Genomic DNA, 11,446 nt, shown 5'->3' with positions numbered 1-11,446 from the left:
TTGAAATATTATCAATAAAAAGGACCTTGTGTGAGGACATGTACAAAGGAGTATAAATGATAGAATGAATGAATTAATATTAAATTTATGAAGTGCTAACTTAGCCCATGGTCATCAAGGCGCTGCAGAGGGACTGATGTACAGGCATAAAATTACATGCTCAGCCTGATGTCTGTGTAAAAAAGCCAGGTCTTCAGGGCCTTACGGAAGAGAGAGTGTGACACCTGACCAAAGAGATCTTCCGGGAGGAAGTTACCCAGCCTGGCAGTGGCAGTAGAGAAAGCTCTTACTCCCCATCTAGCCTTTTTAAACCTCGGAACTGTTAGTAGATTCTTACTTGCCGACCTGAGCTGCCACGTAGGAGCATAACGCTGAATAAGGGTTTTAAGGGCCTCAGGGCCTAGGCCATAGTAGGCATTATGGGTCAGGCATAGGGTTTTAAAGGGAATTCTATGGGCCAGATGAAGCCAGTTCAGCGTGGTATTTAGGGAGATCCATCACTAGCCTGGCTGCAGTATTCTGCGCCAGCTGCAGAAGTCGCACCAGGCCTTTGTTAATGCCCAAATAAAATAATAGTCAAGTTTGGACATTACTAAGGCAATAACAGCCTGTTTTCGTGAGGCAAACGAAAGGAACTGGGACATTTTTGCAAGTATCCTGATTATCCCAGAGCAAGTGGACACTGTTCTACTAATCTGCAAGCTCAGAGAATTGTCCACCATGACCTCTAGATTTTTCCCATGGGATACAGGGAAGGGACAGCTGCCAAGAGTTTCAGGCCACCAATCGTTGGACCAGATGTCATGTTGGTTACCAAATATCAAGACCTCGGTCTTTTCCCCATTGAATTTCAGAAAGTTTTCAACCATCCAGGAAGAAACTGCCTGCATACGATTTTAAAAATTTGTGGCGGATTCCCTAATACTGTGGGTGATGGACACCATTATTTGTGTGTCGTCAGCATAAGACAACACCTCCAGCCCAAAGGATCTCACAACCTCAGCTAGTGGGGCAACATAGATATTAAAAAATGACGGGCTCAATGAGGAGCCCTGCGGAACTCCAAATAACAAGGAATGTGAAGCCAAGTAGAACTGGCCCATTTTCACTGTCTGTGCCCAATCACTGAGAAAGGATGCAAGAAGCTCAAGGGCCGTGCCCCGATCCCTATCTCCTTGAGACGTTCGACCAGCCTCAAAGGAGATAGGGTATCAAAAGCTGCGGTAAGGTTGAGAAGAACCCTGCATCGACCTGAGTCCGGATGTTATTAAATACAGCAGTTAATGCTGTCTCCGTACAGGGCCGGACTGGGAACCAAAACTGGCCCTGGCAAATTGCTCCGCCGTCCCCCCAGGGGTTGGGGGTGCGGCAAGCTGTTTGCCACAGCCGGTTTCGGCCGATTTCGTTACAGCGGCCGATATTGCAGCTGAGCTGCAAAAACGGCACTGCAACAATATCGGCCCCAGGGGCCCAACACCGGCCCCCAAGCCTGGCGGCCCACCTAGGAAATTCTCGGTGCCCGCAATAGCCAGTCTGGCCTTGTCTCCGTACTATGATGGCTTCTACAGCCATGCTATGAGCCATCAAGTAGCTGGTGATCATTTAGGTAGGCAGTAAGATGAGAATTTAAATGTGTTTCCAAAATCTTTGCTGGGACTGGTAGCAGAGACATAGGACGATAATGTTTCAATCCCATTGGGTCCAATGAAGGCTTTTTAAGACTGGCTTAACCACCGCAGTCTTCCAAGGGGTAGGATACTGCCCCTCGGAGATAGCTATGTTAAGTACAGCGGTGAGGTGGGGAACAATAACTTCTCTACCTAATTTTAGTACCTTCAGAGGGCATGAGTCCAAAGGAGAACTGGATGTAACTCCTTTTAGCAGCCGGTCCGTAACATCTGGCGACATGCGAGGGAAGGTGAGTAGCCTGGGTGCCTCCTCCATGCTTACACAATCATTAAGGTGGAGTTTGGGCTGAGCAGATAGAACCGCTTTAGAGCTGGAAGCCTCCAACAGAGAATATATATCTGTAATTTTGGTGTGCAAGAAGTCTGCTATTCTATCACAGAGTTCCTGCAAAACCTCCAATGGATCTGTGACAGGGGGATGTGAGAGAGTTGATAACATTAAAAAAGCTCTCTTGAAGATTTGATCGACTCAGTGATCTTTGCATAATACATTCCTTTTTCTTCCATTATAGCTGCTTTATATTCCTTCAAGCACTGTTTGTGTAACTCTCTACCCCTCGGCGCTAAATATGTACGCCATAGCCTCTCCTGTTTGCGGCACTATTGCCTCAGCTTTCTGAGTCTGTCAGAAAACCAAGGAGGGAGGGCTTTTTCCTAGCTGCATAGTGATTTTTAACGGGCTCTAAAGTGTCCATGGCTACTAGCAGCTTTTTAGATAGTTCAGCTGCTGCCAGATTTGCATCCAGGTGCCTGGGAAGCTGAAAGTTCTTGAAGAGGTTAGTGAGTGCCTCCTTACTAATAAGGCTACGATTTCTCCTTTCCTCCAATTTTCTACTTTCAGCGAAAACAGTCCCTGATGCCGAAGTCTGTAAATTAAAAGGAATGGCAAAATTATCTGACCAGGAGAGATGTATAGGCTCTCCCACCTTGATTTGCAGATCATTACAAAAAATGCCATCTAATATATGCCCGCCACATGGATGGGGCTCATAACCAACTGTGGAAATCTGCCGCAGTTCAGGGTTTCCAAGAGAGTTTGAATGTCTTTACATAAAGTTTTATCCAGATCAAAGTTAAAATCACACAACAGTGTAAAATTAGATCTTTCCAGGTAGGGATCTAAAAGTCTACAAAAGTCCTAACTGAAGGATGCTCTGGATCCGGGTTGCCGATAGGATAAGACACCAGAGAAACTTTCAGTAGGATGAGCATTTATCTAAAAATATAAAGCCTGGTACTGATCAGAAAATGAGGCGAGTGGCTCGGTGCGAGAAGTAAAATACTTCCTATGGAGAATGCCTAGCCCCCCACCTCATCGGCCTACCCGATCCAGATGAAGTTCAGCATGGCCTGAACGAAACGTGTTGGCTGTAATCATTGGCTGTTTTTATGAAACAGAAATAAAGAATGGAGAAACTTAACCTACAAAAAAGACCTGTGGACATTACTTTGGGTGCACCTTCCAGTGATTTGCTCTACAATATTTCTGTTTGACACCAGTTTTAAGTGACAACTGACATTTTGGATGCAGTGCACCACACTTAGAAATTGTAGGGAAGTGTGTGGAGGTGTGGGCCCAGGGTTCTGCCGTTGCGAGTGTTGAGAATTCAAATCTAGTGGCATGCATGTCATTATGGTACCAACGTTCCTACAACCAACTATTGCCAGCCAAACCCAGAGCTGAATATAGAAGAGAAAAAGCAGGGACTACTTCATAAATAACAAATGTTTGTATTGCGGAAATCAGTAGTGTTGCAGCATGGAAATCTATTCACGCCTTCGCCAAACACTATTGTTTAGAGTTTGATACTCAACCAGAAGCTAGAGTAGGCCAGGCAACTCTTTGCAAACTTAGCAAATAAGGTTCTTTACTGTTTCTGTGGATGGACTATATTTTACTATCCGCTTCGTGAATGAGTTAGCTTGCTATTCTATTCTCGCATTTATGACTGTCAATAAAGAGCCTACAATGAGGAAGGAAATGTTAGGCACCTGTGGTCCGGATTCTGCATTGTAGAAATGTTCAATTAATGCATAACTGACCTGCCCTCCTCCCTGACTGCTATTTTAAAAGATGGGTATGGGTGCATCTCTACATACACATGCACATAAGTATCTTGGCTTTGCTTTTAGCCTTAAAAAGAGCTGGATTTGTGAGGTAATTACCAGTACTGTGCATTGTGGGAAGGACAGAGTCCTTTTTCAGATTTCCTGGCAATGATTAAAGTAAGACAAAGGAGCTGCATTTTACCTTCTTGCGCCCTTTTAAAAAAGCATGCCTTCTTCTCTGCAAATGGGTGCCTCAAAGCAGTTATATGAAAATAAATTAAAAAGATTTACTAGAACATTCAGGAAATATGAAGCCTCTGATGGCCTCCATCTCACAGATACCTGGATAAGACTTCACGGATCAGACTCCATGGAAAAAAGACTTTCTTCAAATGCTATTCTGTACATGGAAGAACCATATAGATGAGAGCTCGAGGTTCTGCGCATGCTGCAGAAGTTATTCTAGTGTTTGGCACTATCATTGGGGACCTTACGATGCAGAACCACAATTACAGGTAGGTAACCCTGTCTTCGTCATGACACAATTATTCCTAGTGTTGATTCTACAGTTAATGTAATCAAGTGTGCTTGAATGTTTTTTTATATACGTTTATTTCACAGAATGTTTCATTTTTTTTTTCACATTGTGCTAAACTCACAATGTGTTTTCCTGGTCTTCATGTGCCTTCCTGCATCGTGTGGAGAAATGAATGAACAATTGCTGAGAAAAGACACTGCTGGGAATGACCATCTTTTGCGAGGAATCACGCAGATTCTTGCTGAACCCGTTTAGGAGGCTTTAGGGCTCTGCACACCTTACTCCTGCTAACCAGTGATAAAGTGCTTGGGCTCTCACTTCCAGGTGTGGTAAAATTGGAATGCACCTAATTAGCATATTTAAATTACTTATAAGTCCCTAGTAAATGATACGTTATATGCCCAGGGCTTGTAAATTAAATACTACTAGTGGGCAGGACCACTCATTGTGCCAGCCACTAAAGTAGCTTATAAACCTGTCTCAGGCCTGACACTGCACCTGTAGAGCAGGTTAAAACTGCCATTTCAGCCTGGCAAAATAAAGTTTCATAGGGCATGGTATTTAAAAAGTAGGAGGTGTACTTAAGTTTTGCATGTTGTGTCAGTGAAACCCCCGCCAAAGTCATTTTTCACTGTGGCAAGGCTAGCGTTCCCTATATTAAAAGCGGGCTACCATATTACATTTAATAATTGATAACTTCAGCTTGAGAACAACTAGAAAAATACTTCTTCCCCTCATGTGAATAGTAATTTAAAATCCTCTTTAGGGGCGTGGTTTGGAGCGTCATGAGTGCTCCGGACCCCTCCGTCATCCGCTCCTTAATACACAGCCATCGATGGTCCCGGGCCGTGTGGTCCGAGGGGCTCCCTGAGCCGGGGCAGGCACTGAAGAGCCACCGCACCCACCTGGCCCCATGCTCCCCGGAAACCCCCCCCCTTGCAGATCTCGAATCGGCACCAGTCACGCGCCCTGGGAGGCCTCGCTTGATCCGCCCTTGCCTTTGGCACCCGGCCGGCGAGGGGCCCCGCTGGGCAGCATGGCTTGAGATGTGTGTAGTATATGGTGTTTGTTAAGTTTATCTGTTTGTCTCATTTCATCGTTCTTGTCCTTTTATAGAATGTATTGTATTGGAGTGTTGCCAATGCTCTAAATTCTCTGTGGTCTGTATTTGTACCTTGTCTGGAATGTTGCTGTTTGTAAACTCTATATTGCATCTGAAGATCCAAGGATGAGTTAAGATCATTCTTGGGTTTAGACGAATTTTATTCTAAATTTGTTAACAATTTCTTTGCAAAAATCTCATTCTATGAGAAATTTACTTAAAAACAAAGTTATATTCTCATGGTCCCCGGAATGTCAAGAAGCATTTCTTTTTATTACAAAAAGCTATTTGTAATGCACCTAATCTTCAAGGATTTGATCCTTGTGCTCACACGTTTGTTCCTACTGATGCAAGTTCTAAAGGCCTCGGGGCAGTTTTAACCCAATTATCTGATAGTAAACAAGAGGTTGTTATCGCCTTTGCATTCAGGTCCCTTACTCCTACAGAGGAGAAGTATTCAGTAATTGGAAGATAAGACCTTTGCTGTTGTTTGGGGCTTAGAGCATTTAAGAAAATTCTTATGGGGGAAAAGATTTATTGTTAGGACTCATCACAAACCCCTTACAAAATGACTTACCACTGAAGGTCTCAACAGAGCCACGCCAGGATTGCCAGACGTTCTATGCGTTTGCAAGATTATTTATTTGAAATTCACTATGTTCCAGGGGCTAATATGAAATGCAGACTGCCTTAGCAGACTTTCTTCACCCCTTACAGAGATTGATTGCAACTCATGGAATGATTTCTCTGTTGCCAATGTTCTTTCTAACAGTGATCTCAAGAATAGCATTTCTCAAGAACAATGGTTAAAGGCTGATATGGATGACAATATTTTAGCGGATGTTAAGTCAAGAGTCTTTGATGGGTGGAGTCCTTTCAAGACATCCCCGGCTTCCTGTCCTGACGTATCCTGGTCAGATGTCACCCCTCTTTTCTATAAATAATGTTTGGCATCAGCTATGTATGTAGGGGGCAACAACCAAGCGATATAACAAGTGCCTCTCCAGCTACCAGGTAGAGAAGTATAAGCCTTGTTCCCACATACAAAGTATGTATTACGTGAGGCCAGTCTGTCCCATTCAATGTCAATATGTTGGCAGTTGCTTGTACCCTTATACTCTGACCCCCCTTTCCTAATACAGAATGGCGCTTGTCCGGGTACCATTAGGAAAGTCTGAGAGGTTTTATTGGAGGGCAGAAAGTACAAGTCTGTAGATCTGGTTTGACGATCGGCATATTCTGATTTCTCACTACTCGTCCCATATATTCTTTTTCTGTCCCGCCAACATAAGTGATACAGATGTACTCCCAAGCTCCTTACGTCTCGGGTGTCACCATCTCCAGAAAATACCCAACTGGCACTCAGTTCTCACCATGCACTACAAGAACCATTAAATGAAAAAGGAAGGGTAATATATGGCATTCCAAAGTGCACTAAACTTGACAGGAGACCACAAACCCAACAGTTAGTTGCATTAGTCGCCAATTGATGTTGGTGTAGCATAGAAATAAATGTGTTGTTAGGGAATTCACCCCTTCTTGACTCAACATGAGGTGGTAGAGTGGCAAATGTATGCATCTCAACTGTGACGTTGGCAACAGGCTGCGTAAAAAGTGCATGTAGTCCCCATCCTACGCAAGACAATATAATACATATTACAATCAATACTATCAAGACTTCTACAAAATGATTATGCAATAATTTACAATGCTTCGTGTTCATTATTCGTGTTTTGTTCATTCCTTCTTTAACAGTCATTTCCATCTCTAAAGGTTGCCCGTGACGGGAGGTTGCTTCACTCAGCTGGGATTGTCTGTAGTTCCCTTTACTTTCCTACAAGTCCCACAGGCCTAGTGCCACAGCTTGGGTCACAAGTCTGAGACTTCAGTCACGGCCCTGCAACACGTGGAAATCGGAATAAAAACAAACAAAGTCAATGAGGTACTATTGAGGTATTTCTATTCAGTCTGGGCCTCAAATCGTATCTCTGAGAATCAGGTACAGTTTGTTCTTGGAAAAGGAGATGTGGTTCAGTAGTGTCCAATTTCGATGACGATGGTACAGTTGTTTGGAAGACCTCGCCGTCGTTTTTCTGTGGTTTGGCAGAGTCTAGGTGTGCATCGCTAAACAGTTCAAATCTTGGTATCCTTTTGGTTTCAGAATCAACAATTGGGTTACAAACCCACTGATCATAAGGCAAAGGTAGCGGCACTTTCTTGCAATGTACCCCATGAACCCAGTTCTTTTTGCCGACGACCTTTACTGCAGTACGCGTTGCGAGGAGTACTTGGCGGGGTTCTCTCCAGCGAGGCTCCAAGTTCTTTGACCGCTGGAAGGTTTTAATACAGACCCAGTCCCCTGGCCGTATGGTATGACCAGGATCCGTTGAAGCCTGAGGCAAAGTATCTTGTACCTGTTGGTGAAGGACACGTAGCTTAGTGATGAGTTCATACAAATAATCAATTAACAATGGATGCTCTATCTCAGAATATTTCTTGGGCCTTGGGACTCCCCAGACGTTTGCCGGGCGTCCAAACACAACCTCATAGGGACTAAGCCCCATACGGGAATGGGTGGTTGTTCTGTTAGATAAGAGAGCCAAGGGCAAGGCATCAGGCCAAGCTAGACCCGTGCTGGCTTGAATTTTCGCCAATTTAAGCTTGAGAGTGCCATTATAGCACTCCACCAAACCCGCTGACTGAGGATGGTTTGCTGCGTGGAACTTTTGCTTGATACCAAGACCAGCACCTACTTTCTGCATGATCTGACCCACAAATTCACTCCCATTGTCACTCCAAATAATTCTAGGTAACCCAAATCTCGGCAGAAACTCCTTTAAGAGGACCTTCGCCGTTGATAGAGCAGTATTATCTTTCAGGGGATAGGCCTCTACCCATCGGGAGAAGGCACATACTACAACAAGAACGTACTTCAGATTGTTACATCGTTCCATGCGAATGTAATCTATTTGCAACACCTCAAAAGAGTACGTTGGGGGAGCAAAGTGGCCTGTTGGTGTTGCTGTTCCCTTCCCTGGATTATGCATCAAACATACAATACAGTGCTTAACCAGATTGTCTGCGCATTTAGGTATCCCCACATTCTGCCATACTGGGGCCAGAAGTTTGCATATTCCTTTTGCGCTGATGTGGGCTGGACCATGTGCCATGGTCACTATTGGTAGCACATAAGCATCTGGTAACAACCAGCGTTGATGCTCTGACAAATCTGTCCAGCACCCAGTCACATCCAACTTTCCCATACTTTCCCACGTACTTAATTCCTTCTCTGTGGCTTCCGCCTGGATCATTTTCACACTGTCCACAGTATTCTCACACATCCCACCTTGTGCAACCCATCTAGCGGAGTCCACAACATACATGCGGCTAGTGTTGTCCTTAGCTGTCTCTTTCGCTATCTGGTCTGCAAAAGCATTTCCTTGACCTACATCATCAGTGATCTTCCTATGTGCGCTACACTTCACAATTGCTATCTGAGTGGGCAAGGTAAGTGATTCAAGAAGGTCATTTACCAATTGGCCATGCTGTATCTTAGTGCCATGGGATGTGAGAAACCCTCTTTCCTTCGACAGGCAGCCAAAACTATGGGCCACTCCAAACGCATACTGACTATCAGTGAACACATTCACCCTTTTTCCTTCAGCCAACACACATGCTCTAGTCAGTGCTATCAATTCAGCTGCCTGGGCTGAATTATGCATAATCCGTGCTGTTTCCACAACAGTGTACAAGGTAGTGACTGCATAGGCTGCAGTTGTTTCGCCATTGGGAAGCTTAAAGCAGGAACCGTCCACCCACATGGTCCCATCCGGGTCCGGGAGTGGAGTATCCTTCAAATCAACTCTGCCTCTTGTCTCTTCCTCCGTACGGAGGGAACAATCATGTTGCTCCGGTGTACTATTTTCTACTGGAATCGGTAGCAATGTTGCCGGGTTCAGGACATTACATCGTTTAATGTGCATGTGGCTAGCCAAGAGTCTCAGTTCGTACCCCGAAAGGCGGGCACTCGTAAGGTGTTGCGTCTTTGTTCTGTTCAGGAGGGTGTCTACTGCATGCGGCACCATGACAATGAGGGTATTATCTAATACCAATCCGGCAGACTGGCGTATGGAAACTGCTGCTGCTGCTGGTGCTGCTCTCAGACAGCTAGGTAAGGCCTTGGCCACTGGATCTAATGTGGCAGAGAAATAGGCGCAGGGACGCTGCCTGTCCCCGAATCGTTGCGTTAAAACTGATAATGCGCAACCTTCTTTCTCGTGAACATAGAGTGTGAAAGGTTTACTGTAATCAGGAGTACCTAACACAGGAGCAGAGCACAAGGCAGTACGTAAATAAGTGAAGCTTTTCTGACATTCCGCAGTCCATGGGAGAGGGTGCGGTGTATCTTTAAGAGTCAGTGCCAACAAGAGTTTCGCCAGAAGGGAGAAATTGGGGACCCATTGTCTACAATAAGAGGTAATACCTAAAAAGGCACGCACCTCTTTTTGCGTACAAGGAATAGGCATTCGCGCAATTGCTTGGATACGTTCTGGGGTCAATCGCCGTCCCTCCTTTGACAAGAGATGACCTAGGTAGGTAACCTCTTGGCAACAGTATTGTAATTTAGACGGTGAAACCTTGTGATGGTGGTCAGATAAGTGGTGTAGCAATCAAACAGTAGCCTTTTTACAAGTTTCCTCTGAATCAGCTGCCACTAACAGGTCATCCACATATTGAATGAGGGTGGCACCTGGCGGTAAAGGCCAAGGGGCCGATTCACAGACCTAACTTAAGACAAAATCCTAAACTTACTACTTTTGGTATTCACAGAAGTTAGGATTTTGTCTTAAGTTTGTCTTAAGACAAACTTAAGACAGACTTAAGACAGTCTTAAGACAGACTTAAGATAGTCTTAAGACAGACTTAAGACAAACTTAAGACAGACTTAAGACAGACTTAAGACAGACTTAAGACAGACTTAAGTTAGGATGTTGTCTTAAGTTTATCTTAAGTCTGTCTTAAGTCTGTCTTAAGTCTGTCTTAAGTTTGTCTTAAGTCTGTCTTAAGACTGTCTTAAGTTTGTCTTAAGACAAACTTAAGACAAAATCCTAACTTCTGTGAATACCAAAAGTAGTAAGTTTAGGATTTTGTCTTAAGTTAGTTCTGTGAATCGGCCCCATAGAGTCGAGCTGTGATTTTAATGCATGACTGTAAATAGAGGGGCTCTCGCAATACCCTTGAGGAGCGCTCTTGAAACTGAAGCTTCGGCCTGCTAAGGAGAAGCCAAAAATATCCCTACTTTCCTCAGCAATAGGTATGCTGAAGAACACATTTTTGAGGTCAATGACAGAAAACCAAGAAGCTGAGGCAGGTATCATTGTCAATATGGCATTAATGTCTGAGACAACAGGGAATTGAGGTACTACAATCTTATTAACTTCTCTGAGATCAATCACAAAACGATAAACAGGTGGCTGGGAGGGGTCGGTCCGTTTAAATACAGGCAGAACAGGGCTATTGCATACATTTCCCCTAGTCTCTTCGACCACACCATTTTGTACCAAATCATGAATTATAGTCAAAAGAGCCTTTTCGCTGTCACTGGAATTTTTATACTGTGGAATGCGAGGGAATTTGACATTTGGCTTAATCGTTACAGTGTAGGGTGGAATTTGTAAGAGGCCCACATCATTGGGGCCAGTGGCCCAGAGGGTGGCAGGAAGAGACTGTAGTTCAGGAGGGAACTGGCCTGTGGACAAATACATCGAAGACGTCGATCCCTTACCTAGGGTAAGACACACACCAGAAGGAGAACAGTACAATGTCGCATACAATCTCTTTAATAAATCCAAACCCAACAAATTTTCACCACACCCAGTTGGTAAAAGGAGCGGAGCCTCCAATTGGTAAGGACCTATTGAGATGGGCAAAGGGCGTAAAACTGGGTTTTGAACTGGGGCGCCAGAAAAACCCACAGAAACATTCGTACAGCCAGACAAAGGTGCCCCAGGGAGTTTAGAATGAATTATAGAGCTCTTTGTCGCACCGGTGTCTAATAAGAATGGCTCT

This window comes from Triturus cristatus, chromosome 4_2, assembly GCF_964204655.1.
Source record: "Triturus cristatus chromosome 4_2, aTriCri1.1, whole genome shotgun sequence".
Taxonomy (NCBI): domain Eukaryota; kingdom Metazoa; phylum Chordata; class Amphibia; order Caudata; family Salamandridae; genus Triturus; species Triturus cristatus.
Note: the sequence above shows the minus strand (reverse complement) of the source record.